Here is a 14300-nt window from a genome sequence, read left to right on the forward strand (position 1 = left end):
ATTTGCTGCTCTACACTTGACTGCAGCGTTTAATGGACTCAGCTGCAATTCATCACTCTCAAGTCATCTCCACCCAGTAAACACAGATAGCAGCGTTTGATTAGCGTGATCTCGTCAATATAGGCGAGGCCCAATCAATAAGGTTAAACACACTCATGCACTTCACCTGAACAGCATGAACGTGAGTATTTAAGAGAGGAAGAGACCGTAGAGTTGGGGTGGGGGGGCTGAGTGTGTGCGCGTGTGTATAATCGAGTCATGTAACAGACAGTAAGAGAATCCGTTTCATCACCGGAGGCGTTAGCAATGAGCAGGAAGACACCAAGAAGAAGAACTGGGAAGGGGAGTGGCAAAAAGAGTATCAAATGATTCGACACGCGTAAGCACACATGCAAACGCGCAACCGTCAGCTCCCATCAGTTGCCTGCAGATTTTGGAGTGGTGACCGCAGTAGTCATGTGATGATTTACACTCGTTTCAACAGATAACCGGAGGCGATTGTTGTCCACATTCTGGACACGTTCTGGGGTCTCTGTCATTCCATCTAAGGCAGAACCTCTCTACATGGCGTGACGTGATTTCTTTAAAGAAGAAATGCATTTCAGGCCTATATTGTGACTTCGTTTGAACAATAACTTTTAATTTGCTGTCAACAACAAATGTTATGCATGAGACATGAGAGGTCATGACGTTCAATGCTGAGGCTTTTATTCACGAGGAGACCATTTATGTACATTCTCCAGACTTTCATTCCAAAGCAGATTTGATTGGCGAATGTGACAAACTTTCATTGTATAGCGCCAACTACTATCGAGGAGGACTTACTCCATGCCTCAATTGGCGGTGACTGATATCGGCAGCCTCAGCGATTGAAATGAGGCTGCTATTGAGACTCAACCATCCCTACATCATCGGTTACAAAAATCAAAATCGGAAATTGTCTTTATGCGAATTGTTTCGGTTCAAAACAGTTAGGCTCAACTCAATGTGCCGGGTATTGGCCTCCAGTGTGATGTCAGCAATGTCCTGGACTCTCGTGGGAGCCCGCTGATCTGATGCAACACCTACACAAAAGAGAAAAAGTCACGCCAGTGTCATGGAGAAAGAAAATCGAAAGGGACTCGTCGTACTCTACATGAAAGTCTTCTCTCACTCAGCGCAATCATCCAAGAAAGGCTCACGGCAGCTTCTCTGGAGGAATAACGTGCAAAAACACTTTTTGATACCAATGTCTCTCTCTCTCTCTCTCTCTCTCTCTCTCTCTCTCTCTCTCTCTCTCTCTCTCTCTCTCTCTCTCTCTCTCTCTCTCTCTCTCTCTCTCTCTCTCTCTCTATCTATCTATCTATCTATCTATCTATCTATCTATCTCTCTATCTATCTATCTATCTATCTATCTATCTATCTATCTATCTATCTATCTATCTATCTATCTATCTATCTATCTATCTATCTATCTATCTATCTATCTATCTATCTATCTATCTATCTATCTATCTATCTATCTATCTATCTATCTATCTATCTATCTATCTATCTATCTATCTATCTATCTATCTATCTATCTATCTATCTATCTATCTATCTATATTAGCATAGCTAACTTTGTCTCACAGATAGGATTTAAAAATCTTTAATTGTGATGCTTTTCCTTGAAGAAGGTCAAGTTTCTTATTTTGGTTGAGCTGGTGTCTGATGGATTCCCTTCACGTTGAATCAAACACAATTACCGTCTGATTTCTTTCAGAGGACCATTAGCTCGTGTGCGTATATGTCTCAGCTTGAGTGTATTTAAATAGCATAAAGTAATTGGAAAAACAGGACAGCCGTCTTTGTGGAATTACTCGAGCTGTCTCACTCATCCTCCCGCTGAAATGTGGATCATATTCAAACTATAATAGGCCGTGAGTTAAGACGATTTTATGTTCGTAATTACAGAGGGGTGTTGGAAGTTCTTTTGTTTTCCGTGCTAAAAAGAAGGGAAGGACATGAAAAGAATTACCGCCAGATGATTCCATAGCTTCTTTAGCCGTCGTGGACACGGCAACTCATTGAAAAGGGAGGATGACAGCACACCTTGCTCGCTCCTGAAATGACAGTTGTACTCATTAGCATTACATTCTTGGAGGAACAGTGGATTATCTTATCTTGGATTGCGTTATTCGGACCACTTTTCAACACACGGAGCGCTCTTGCACAGGTGGACGCGGCCGAGACCACCTGGCGACTCCTTGACAACACTCAGACATTCACTTGGTTGGGTCGCCCTGCAAACGGACCCCACAAAAACTCTTCTTCACGTCTGCCACTTTTCTCCCTCATCCCTGGTTCAACCCTCCCCCCCTTTGCTTCCCTGGGCAGCTCAGTGGGAACCCCACTCTCGCTCTCTCTCTTCCCCTCTGTCTCTTAACCTCTCTCGCCCCCTCCCTCAGGGCAGAAGTAAGCCACGCCTTGAGGCCCTGCTCCCATTGTGAGCCCTCTGCTACTTCTGTTTGGGGCCTTTGTGTGCCGCTAATCAGCCGTGGGGCCGTGCTCGGCCTCAAATGTGTGTGTGTGTGTGCCCGCGTGTGAGTGTGTCCCTTGCCCTCATTACGTAGCCACACTGGGAGGCCAGCATGGGAAGTTTCTGCTGCACTACCCACCTCCCCCTTCACCCCCCCTCCCTCCATCACCGTTTGATTCTTATATCACACAAAAAACTTTCGAGCTGCATTGCCCTTAATTTTTTATACAGCACATTAGCGCAATGTACAGACCTGATAAAAGTTTTGATTTGTTTGGTGGTTTGGATCGCTACGACGTCAAGTTAGGACAGTTGCAATGATAAATATAACTTATCCCAACTAGTAATTAAAATCCGTTTTCCACGTAGCAATATTGCCAGTTGAGTTTAAAAAAAACATTACTGGTAGTGAGTATGTAATAATTGTGACAAGCAGACACATGACATCTTTGATGGTTTGAGAGTCCATTTAGTGTCAGTCGTAAATATGAGCCGGACCGAGTCGATCTTTATTGCTCCGTCTCCGTCCCGCTGGCTCGCCCTTCACCCGTCCCGTCCATCCTCCGCTTTACCACCCTCTCATCTGTCCGGTCCTGCTTTTCATTTGCTGATTCCCGTGCCCCCCCACATCAATCAGGATGTGTGTGTTTTGCCCCAAGGTGTTTTAGCACCTTGACGTGACAACAAATTTGGTTTCTTCTGCTTTTCACAAACGGGAGACAATAGCCGCAAGTTTGTTTCCGCTACGTCATTTCCAGGAAATAATTTTTGGGACGCTTTTTGGTGCTGACAGATATCATCATTACACGTTTGAGTTATTGAGTAGTTTCCATTGACTATAATTTTGGAGAGTACGTGCGTGCGCATGAGAGATGAAGAAATGGGAAAAGAAACGCTAATTACTGGTGACTCAGGGTTGTGTGACGATAATCCCCTGAAAATCTACACTGGTACAGGTGCTCGCTAAATCCAATTATCAAGCAAGGAGGAGGGAACCTGCTAAACTGGAAGTGAAATCAAATAAATGAACATCGTGTTTGCACGGAAGCCATCAATCTCGCATTCTAGTCTACTTTTAATTCTTAAACACAAATCATGGTCATAATCAGGCAGAATTTCCAAAAGCCTCAAGAACACAAGAAATCGATCTGGCTATAGCAATGTCAGGACTTATTTTTGAATGTCGATCCAGATGTACAGCATGCACAAAGAGCAGAGCTCAACCTCTCTTCGGCTTTATGGCGAGCAAGACCACACAGATGCGGAGAGGCTTTTACGGCTCATTCAAAGCAGCACGGTCGTTTGTCTGAAGGAGATCACTCCGGGCCAATGTTGGCCAATGGTAACGCTCCACAAAAGTTCCTGAATGAAGCTTGCGGGAACATTCACAAGAAAATTCCGAATGCACTATATTCCATTTGAAAGTCACAATTAATTGATTCGATTTGAACATCTAAAAGGAGAGTGCATATCTGAGCCCTTGCTCTGCATTTGTTTTGGAAATTACAATTTGCAAGGTTTCACTGGCATACAAAAATGACGCATATCTGATCAAAAATCAAAGCATAGACCAGGTCTATCTATGTAATCATGGTTTTCTTCTCTCTTGTGTGACTCATCAGATGGCTTCTGAGATTATCGTGCTTTCCTGAATGTGCTAGTCGGTCATCTGCAGTGACACTGTACTACACAGGCATCGAACATTGCTACGTTGGGTTAAGCTAGCCTAAACCGAAACCTTAGCCAAAACCGAAGGCCAATACCTGGAGCACCTGTTTCAGGGCATCGCTTGCATGCTGCGAGGGGTGGCCCATTTCCTGGCATGAACGACTTAAGGGGCAGCAGAAAGAAGCACCAAAGGGAGAAGAAACAAGAAAGAATGAGAGCACTCCACCCTCCCGCCAGACTTGTAATGGCGGTTTGATTAGCAAGCATGTAATGTACTTTAGCCCAACAGCTGGAGATGCAGGAGGGAGAGGGGGTGAGGGGTAGAGGGAAAGGTAGCACAGGAGGGAGAGAATATATAGGCAGCCCTCCCAGCATGTCCTCTCCTATCACCCCCACAATACTTTGGCCCAGGACAGAAATTGTCCCCCTCCTCTAAAAACTAACCTAAGCTCCTGTGGCTGCCCCCGCCCCCCCAGACGAACGCCGTCGCAAGCTCCCCTCCTATAGATGCACCATGCTGTGTAAGCGGTGGCTGTGGGTGGGGCAGAATGAGGTTGGAGGTCAGAAGCAGGAAGAGTTTTTTTTTTTCCCTTCCCGCCCCCATTAACAAGCAGCGAGTCTGCACGCAGGAAGTTGTTTGTGCGCAGACAATGCAAGTTTATTTGATTCCTGCCGGGTAAAAATGGCAGTGTTGTTGCTCAGCTGGTGTTAGGGTTAAAGGCTAAAGAAAATGTTGAGGCAGCATCCATCAGCCGGCTGCTTTTAAGGATGAGACTAAACGGAAGCTGAAAGAAAAAAAAATGCTGGGAAGGTCAGCGTCAAAAGAATCATCAGAGAAAATATGTGTCCAATCCATTTCTGTTGGAAAATGTTTGTCTGAAGAGCATTTTGTCCTGGCCCAAGTTGCTGGCACGTGAAATGCTCTTGCAAGAAAATTCAGATGACTAGTACCAAAAAAGTCCAACATTAAATGTACATCCACTTTGATATGTCACATTCTTGTCCAGCAACAACAAAATTCTGAAAAGCAAAGCAAAATGGGAAGAACCAAAGAAGCAAAAGTTTGTCTTGCTGCCGTACCTCCCACCGTGTCAGATTAGCGTTTGCGTCCCCCCGCGCTCCGACCCGCCGCACTGTCAGCTCAGAGTGTGAGCGCAGCAACGTTAATGCGTGGAGACACCTGACAAGCCCGTCGGCCTTTCGGGCTCAGCCTAACCACTCTGGATCCCGACCCGTTGGGAATTCCAAGCGCAAAACCAAACAGTCGCCACGGGAGCCAGTTGGCATCCACTGGGCTGACCGGGCAAAGGTCCTCGGGAGGGGCAAAGCCTTGAAATGGTGCCACCGGCCAGCCCGAGGTCGTTGAAAGATGAAAATAAACTCATTTTAGCGCCGGCGTGGTGAGCTCGTTAGCACGGCTGCCTCAGAGCATCAAGTTGGTCACTTACGATCTACGATGAAGATACTCTGTCCTACTCTGACATTTGGAACCTTTCCAACAACTGACAACAAACTTGAGTCTTCAAGCCAGGTGGCCCATTCTGCAATTCTTGGATGTGAAAATGAGACTTGAATACATCTAAAGGTGTTTCTAGAATGCTCCTCAAATACAAAAGATGTTTGACCACAAGAGTCGTTCTGAACACGCGGCTGCTGTGCGTTTGAAGCCCCGCGAAGGCTCTTCCCGAAGAGTCGAGAGTACGCGGGTGCCATTAACTTGAAAATTAATGAGGATTTTGCAGTGTTGAAAGTACAGTAGCTTGTGAACGCTTGTATCTGTTAAGCCACGCACGCTCGCTCCCCCTCTCTCCAGATGCCCTCATTAATTTTAGATTGCCTCTAAATGAGTCCCCTTCATCGTGCCGGAGGTTCACTAAATTAGATTCATTTATATTTAAATTGTGAAACAGCCGTGCTTAATGAGAAAATTGTTATTTTAGGGGTTAGTCCAGATGAGTTGATTGGACAGCTCAGTGCCGGGTGGACCAAAGTCAGTTGCGGCAAACCCAAATGCTTTGAGTTCAACAAAATGCTATGCGCCATTCTGCTCCATCAACTGCATCTTCGCAAAATTATTTCAGCAAATTAAAGCGACCGGGACGGTGGAGATTTTCTTTCTTGCTGTGCATATTCCATCCAGAAGGGAAATTGGTACATTATTCTTTCAAGCTCTCCACGCAGAAGACTAAATGTTGAATTGACTCAATTTTATTTGGTCAAGTGGTTGCACAAAGCAAAATCAACTGGATTCAGATACATTTCCTAAGAAGTTGCACAGTCTACGGAAAAAACATATCGGCTTGACAAAATAAAATTGAGTCAATTCAACTTTTTTTTTTTTAACATTTTTACCACGACACGAGCCAATTGGCCAATGGGAGATGTTGACCATCTCGACTCAACAGGTGCGTGGAGCATCACAAGCAGTCAAGCATCTTGCTCAAAATGAACGTGTCCCCCACCTTGGGTATTTAGCGGAACATCATGGAGCCACACGCAACTCTCGACGTCCTAACCCCCCAGCAGGAATTTGACTGTTAGGAATCTAAGTGCCAAGCGTTTAAAACCTGAGGAATGCTATTGTTCTGGTCACAGCTGCAGTAGCGACTGCTGCCAGTGTGTGCTGTGAGTGTGTGTGTGTGTGTGTGTGTTTTGCAGAATGGGAGGAGGAGTGGAAGGTGTGAAAAAGGCAACTTTACGTGTTTCCAGTGCTCTTTGGTGTGATGACAAAGCCACACATAGTTGACAAGAAGTTGACACATTCCTCATGCCTGGAAGCTGGTGCCACTCGCTCTCGCTCGGCCTTCACAACGCCTTCTCACACAAGCGCAAAACAGCAAAGATTCAAACAAGTACACCACAACGTTGGTGAATTAGAAAGACCCAGAAATAAAACACCAAACTGTCATTTGTTCCCTTTGTTTTTATGTAGCATTGTAACCTATTAGGCTGTCATTAATTTCCCCAAATAAGCAAGAAAGTCAACTATTTTCACAGGTTAACACAAAAGTGTGTTTTTAAAACAACATGGACAACACTTAGATGATTAAAAAGGTCATCCACCTTACAAGTTATTCCAAACCAGATGCCAAACTTTGAAAGGTTAATTAACGAGAAAAATCACATTTAAGAACGAAAGACGCGGGGCAGCACAGCTCACTCTGTTGATTTATCTGCCTATTTTTCTCTGCTTCTGTCCGTCCTTCTTTCTAGTAATTATCATCCAGCTGCGGGACGGACAATGCTTGGCATTCTTCCAGATGGCTGACTTCATACACTTTGTGCCACGCTCAATTTGGAGCGTAACGGAAGCTGGGCATGACTGGCACCCTCCAGGGCATTACTGCCTCTCTCCATGGGACGCTGTGTGTGCGCATGTGCGTGTATGCGTGCGTGTACGTACCCTAAATCACGGAGTACTCATTTGTCGTTTACTTCATTCGCCTCACTAGGGGAAGAAAAAAAGAACAATTATGAGTTGAATTAATTTCATTAACGTATGTTTGAACTGCACCCATTTGCCTGAAATTAAAATGAACAAATAAAGAAACGTCAGCACTACTGTCATCTATTGTTGTGGATGTGCAATTACACTTAATTCTTTTACAGTAAAAACACAAACAGGACTGAGCAAAAAAAAAAAAGTTTCTGTGCAAATATATGTGTAAGAAGACAATTGTTTGGTCAGGGAATGAGATTAAATCATCTTGAAAAGTTGCAGCAATGTAAATTCTTTGTGATCTAGCAACTCCATAACTTGTAATATCCGAAACAAACGTAATTGGATGTGGTCCTACGCGCAGTATACAACTTGACATTTCAGTCAACTCTATCAGGCGTCGCTCCCCCTTGAACTGGGTCAGAGGAGGACAGTGTTCTACTCCGCAACAGGCAGCCAGTCACCCAAACAGACCGTGAGCTGAGAGATACAGCACCAACAATTCACTCACCACGGACACTTTATACGGTCATTGTACACACGCTGTACTGTACACACACTCAAAAGCATCAACACACACACAGACACACACTCACTCACACACACACACACACACACACAGCGGCTCTGTGACTCCAGACTTGAGTGAATGGGGAGCTGTGCAACGCAAGTCTTCCTTCCTCGAGTACAATGAGGACCTGTCTGCTTCCAGTAACCCGCGGCTCACTGACCGAAAAAAAAAAAAAAATGAAAGAAAGAAAAACAACAACAACACAACAGAGGCCAGCTCTTATGTTTAGGACAGAAGGGCATTCTATGAAAAGACACAAATGCCAATAGTTGATCTGTTGTGTTAAAAAAATGCCTCTGAAGAAGATGAAATAAGAACATAAAGGCTCACAGTCCAGCTGACATGGTGCCATTGGGCACGACTTGACACCATTGGCAGCGAAATCTTTGGACAATGCAAGATACAATACTTGACAATCTCTGTTTTGGACAGAGACAATAAAGTTTAGATCTACCTCGCCGTCAGTTGGTAATATTGAGCGAATTGCGAAATAACATGCTAGCTGCTAAGCGTTAGCTTGGTGCTGGGGTGACCATACCCCCCCCTCCCCCCCCCCCCCCCACACACACAGTGTGCGGAAGGATTGCGGTTGGAAAAGGGCTTGGACTGGGCCTTTGTTTGTCTCTCTGTGTGCTGACATCACTGTGCTGATGGCACCAAATCCTCATTGTAACGCACACAGCACTTTCTATACAAAACACCAGCACGTGCGCACACGACCTCGAATGCCAACTTGACCAAAAAAAAAAAAAAGCTCAGCTCAACACATACACCACCGTATACGCCCATCATCTACAAAGGCAAAGCACGGTGACAGTTTAGCCTCTCTCAATCCCAAATATGACTATTTGTTTTTGTCCGGACCAAATTGTGCTTGTTTAGCATGTCAGAGTACGTTGACATTTAGAAATGGGAAGAAATCTCAGTTGATTCAAGGCAGCGGTCAGCACACGGAGGTAATTTGGACAACTGTACCGTCTCAAGGGTGGATGCAGTTTGGGAGTTGAGGGCTCACATTATTTGCTTTCCAATGATTGATTCATTTGGATCTATTTGCTTTCAAGAGCGCACACGCACACGCGCACACATGATAAAGCGCTCAAACGATGGACCCGGGAAGTGGCTGGAATGGACCCGCCACTCACAGCCACTCAAAGCCAATCAAAGCTGATGCGAGTGCACACGTCTCACTCACTCACTCACACACACACACACACACACACACACACACACACACACACACACACACACATACACACACACTGACATAAATAAGAAAATGAGAAATGATGCCAGCACTCGACCAAGTCAGATGTGAACCAACTGTATTCAACATACTTTGTAAGAAGGTTGAAGAAAATATTAGAAGATAAAGAAACAAACAGTGAAATGATTTTTGAAGCCACGTCTGGAGATGTGAAGCATCTCACGTGAGCAGAGGCAAGTGTCAAGTGATTGCAGGCTCGACAACAGAATGCATGCGAGACGAGAAGAAGAAAAAACAAGCGAACTGGCACGGAAAACACTTTTACGAATATTTTAACCTGGATGAGGAAATATTTTTAAAAACTTTAAAATCTCTGTACAATTAAAAAAGTGTGAATACTCTTAAATACTTTAAGACTCGTGTCCATGGGTTTTTTATACACTTGTTTTCACAGCAACTACCTACACAAATGCATTTTAACAACTTTCCAATAAATTTTTAATGACCACTGAAAAGGCTCAGCTCATCAACAAGGACTTTTGAAACACACACACACGCACGCACGCACACACACAAACACACACACACTCAGGGTCCTGTCAGGGCCAACTAAGCGGAGTAGCCAGTAAGGCAGCGTTTGGATTGGCTGGACAGAGGTTGCCGGGGGTTACGCTGGATTTGCCGGACCACCTGCTGAGTTTCAGCCACCAACTGACTGAAAACATTTACATCAGAAACCTCTTGCAATGGAGACAGGGCAGAAATAAATTCAAGACATGAGCAACTTCCAAGTGGGAGACTTTTTCATCGCTTTTCAAGAATATGTGATGAAAGTGTCGCCAGCAAGATGATTTTTGACTATCTAGGAAGTTGCCTGACCTTCATAAATGATTTAATGTCAAAGTGGTGGCTTTGGTTGATTATTTCAAATTTTACTTTATTTTGTCTGCTTCAATAGCAAGCCGCATTGATGAGCGAGTTGAAGGTTTTGTGGGTTTATCTAATTTGGAGGTTGGGTTTGCTAATGTATTCAGGTTGACTAAATGTGGGACTGTAACAAACGACGTAGAAGTTCAATTAATTTAATACAGAATGTCTAGCGATGATCTAAACATTAAGTCATATAAATGAACATTAGTTCAAATGAAGCACATTACCAACACTACAGTCAGCTAAATTTCAGTCGCTCAAGTTGAAAAAGTTGGTGTCACAAAAGTTCTGGATGCTGGGCTTCACACTAAAGGGAAAAAAAACCCATCGTGTGTATATGGGGCCAATCCCCCCCACAGCACCCTTACATGTGTGTGTGTGTGTGTGTGTGTGTATGTGGGTTGCTGGGTTGGGTAGTTGTGGGGGGCACTGTGACCCGCAAACTGACCTCCTCAAACTTCAAACTGAATGCTTGTGGCAGTTACCACGACGACAGAGCTCTCCGAGCCTTATCCTACTTACTGAAACGAGACGAGATGAGGAGTGAGGAGAAGTAGGAAGATGAGGAGGAGGAGCGGGAAGAGCGAGAGGAGGAAGGCGGCGGTGCGGGGGCAGAGGCGGCCAAGGCGGCCGAGGGGGAAAGAAAACGAAAGGTGTGCAAGTAGAGCACGAGAGAGCGGCGGTCGGGTGGGAAAGCGAAACTTGCTGCTGTCGCACGTCCGGTTTTCACTTGAGTCCATCCGAAAGTTGACTCTTGGCTCCATGGAGATATTCCAGTGTGAACTTTGTGTTTGTTCTCCACAACAAAGTAAGACGCTCGCTCATGTTAATGTTTGACTTTGCCAGTGGAGACCGTGATGGCGACTCCAAATCAAAAGTGGCCACGTTTGTGTCCCCTGGCTAGCTGTCAATCACCAGCGAGAAGATCCCAGCAACTGATACATCAACGCTTTAATCTCTGCTCAACACTCACACGAACACACCGGGCGTGTTCTCAAGGATCCTGGAGACAGCTAATGTTTCTCCTGATTTTCCCAAACTGGTGGTTCTGGCTCTGCTCAGCCGATAGAAACAAATTGTATTTCCACGTTCATAGCGCAACATTCTCATTTGTGGCATTGATCATTTCTGCCTTGAAAATGAACAGCGGATGGTGTTGCCATTAAAGGGGTGCTCGTGAACAGCAAGTGCAGGCTGTCAAGGCTAACAAGCCCGAGTCCTCCCTCGGGGCCTCGGGGCCTGCGCGGCCGTAAAGCGCCGTCAGTTGGTAAATCGGTAAATGATTCCGGCTGTCATTTAATCAATATGAACAGGCAGCAGCTGTCACACATCATCGTCTCCCCCGGGGGTCATTGTCAACACAAGATGAAAAAATATGGCTCGGGGTGCGGCCAGACGCCTTTTCACAGGCTTCAATTGAAAGCGGCAGGCCGGCGAGCGCTTCTAGATTTGTATCAAAGTTAAATGCTAGATAGTTGCATTTCATTTGTTGATTATTTTATGCTACTATAGGAATTACACTTGTGCAGACGTCCAACAAGGCCAAAGAAAATGTTTTTTTATTATTGTCATCATAAAGATAACATCTATTTATAATAATCCTGCTTTATGTCTGTTTTTCGCAAAGAATTATTATATATGCAGTGGTAACGCAAGTAACGACATTAATTCATTTTGTGACCTAATTTTAACTATAAACGTTCAGATATCAAGGCAATTTTTCCTATTGAAATGAATGAAATAGCAATTAATCAGTTCCACTCCCCCAATTATTATTATTTACATTTTATTAGGTGTGGTCGTTTTTAAAAGTACTTTATAAACAAAGTTAAATTGCGATTGCATGCACCTTTAATACGAAAATAATAGTCGCCACACTTTTCTGACTCGAGAGACGCCAAAGTTCCGAGATGTGAAAAGACTGCGGGGGGTATTCCTCTCCTCTTTCCCTCCTCCCGCGTCCTGACGTGAGACAGTGAAATCTCATCCCGCCATTCTGCCAACGCTGATAGTCGGCAGGGCGGGACATGTCACTTCACTCATGTATATGTGTGCGTGCGCGTCCCGACTCACAATGACGCGAGCAGAGGGAGGAGGACAGGTGAGAGGTTTGCAGGGGAGGGCGCTGGGGGAGGTGGGGGGTGACAGGGCTCTGATCTCTCAGATAGGGAGATAGCCACCTGATTCAAATGGCTCGCTTGTTCCCGGCAGTCACTTGATCGGCGTGTGAACTGACTCCTCTCTTATTTACAATCGGATGCTACTCGATGACCTGCCCAACCCGGCCGGGATTGCCAGAACTGCTCTCTCGTTCTCTATCTCGCGCTGTCTGGCTCTCCTATATTTAACACCTCACTCTCTCACACTCACACACAAGTGAACTCAGAAGAGCCACAACAGACAACAATAGTACATTTTGGTATTGCAATTACATTATTGTTAGGATGTTTATTTACATGTGTTGCGCCACCGTTTGTGTTAAAATATCTGTTGCCTTGTCAGTCAATACTTCATCTATAGCATGTAGCATTGTATGCTAGCATTTACATTGGCCTTACAAAAGGTCTGGTTGCAGTAACCTCAAAGTGAGTTTGCTTGCATGTGGACAAAAAGCCAAATGCATCACCAAAAACAGGTTTTTGGTAATACTGTCATTACGGCATTTGTGATGATATTTTGATGAAACATTTTGCGTACATTAGTCGAAGACAGACTTACTCATGTTTGCAAGCGTGAGACGTGAAAAGGAAATGGGCTTGACTTTAAAGGCGAATGAAATCGTCGCCCCCCCCGATAGAGGTTCTTACTGTGTGCGATGGAGACAAGTTGAGTCTATACGGCATCTGCCCGGCTGCCAGTCTCTAACTGTCCTGTCTGATTATCTCACCCGGTCGGCCCCGAGGGGACGGCCATACTGAAAGAGGCCACTCTTCCGTCCAACAACAGCTTCTGTCAGAGAGGGAGACCTCAGAGTCACCGGCTCCAGAATAGCAACTGATGCAATCAAGAGAAAGCCACACTGCCCTCAGCACGACTGGCCTCACGTTTTTATGCATCCTGAAAAAAAACAATTGCCCTTCCTACTCCAAACTTGAACAGCGATGGACCCATTTTACGTTCGACGTCATCAAAAACTGCGCACACCACTGGCTCCAAAAAACATGAGACGTGTTTGTGTGTGTCATTGTAGTTTTTGAATAATTTTACAAACGGCGGCCCAACATGTGCTGAAACCTACTCGTCAACAGGGGGGCGTGGTTTAAAGTTTAAATGGGTAGTTCCTTTTTTGATGATGTACCATGTTTTGTTTATAGCGTGCTGCCGTCTCATCGCTCATCAATGGCTTTCTTTTCACAACTTTTTCAAACATGTCAAACCCCCTTTAACCCCTCTTTTCTCAACATACATCTGGATATGTCATATTCTAAATTAGGACAACCCCCGTTGCCCCCCCCCCCCCCCCCCCCCCTTTCCATTTAATATGCGAGTAGACTTGTTGGTCAACAGTTGGGTTGGGTTGGATTGGGTTGGGTCGGGGGCCTCGGAGAGGGAGGGAGCCCCGGAACAATGGCTGGCGCTGTTGTGAGCTGGAGGGAAAGAGAGAGATTCAGTCTGATGACAGCGTGAAAGAGGTTAGTGTCTATGCTGGGAATTGAGAGCGGAGAGTGGAAAGGGGGGGGTGTAGGCGGGCAAGCGGGCGGGTGTTCCCGTGTCTGTCGGCTTGTTAATGATGATGCGGGCTCATCGGCTCAACGGCCTTCCCCATCAAGGAATCACCAAATGCCTACAAACAACCTCCGAAAGACTGTAGAACAAAATCCACCATTTTCCTAGTGCTCCCTAACTTACCCCCCTCCACACACACACACGGCACGGTTTCCCATCCATATAAACATTTGCAACACTGAATAAATTTTACTTTTCAAATGCAAAATGAAGAATAAACACTGGCACTATAAATCCTCGTTGTGGAAAGGTAAACTAG

General features: G+C 45.2%; 1 protein-coding gene across 4 annotated transcripts in view; it reads right to left on the reverse strand.

Moving 5' to 3' along the window:
- Positions 1–686: 686 nt before the first annotated feature.
- Positions 687–14300, reverse strand: part of sox2 (SRY-box transcription factor 2) — a 76677-nt gene continuing 63063 nt past the window's right edge. For 3 of the 4 annotated variants that reach the window (XR_009718015.1, XR_009718014.1, XR_009718016.1), the window contains 3 exons: positions 7572–7616; positions 2000–2084; positions 687–1064 (listed from right to left, as the gene is read on the reverse strand). The gene's annotated coding sequence lies outside the window, so the exon portion shown is untranslated. The remainder of the gene's footprint in view (positions 1065–1999; positions 2085–7571; positions 7617–14300) is intronic. The other variant, XR_009718017.1, reaches the window with a different exon arrangement.

This window comes from Syngnathus typhle, linkage group LG14, assembly GCF_033458585.1.
Source record: "Syngnathus typhle isolate RoL2023-S1 ecotype Sweden linkage group LG14, RoL_Styp_1.0, whole genome shotgun sequence".
NCBI classification, from domain to species: Eukaryota; Metazoa; Chordata; class Actinopteri; order Syngnathiformes; family Syngnathidae; genus Syngnathus; species Syngnathus typhle.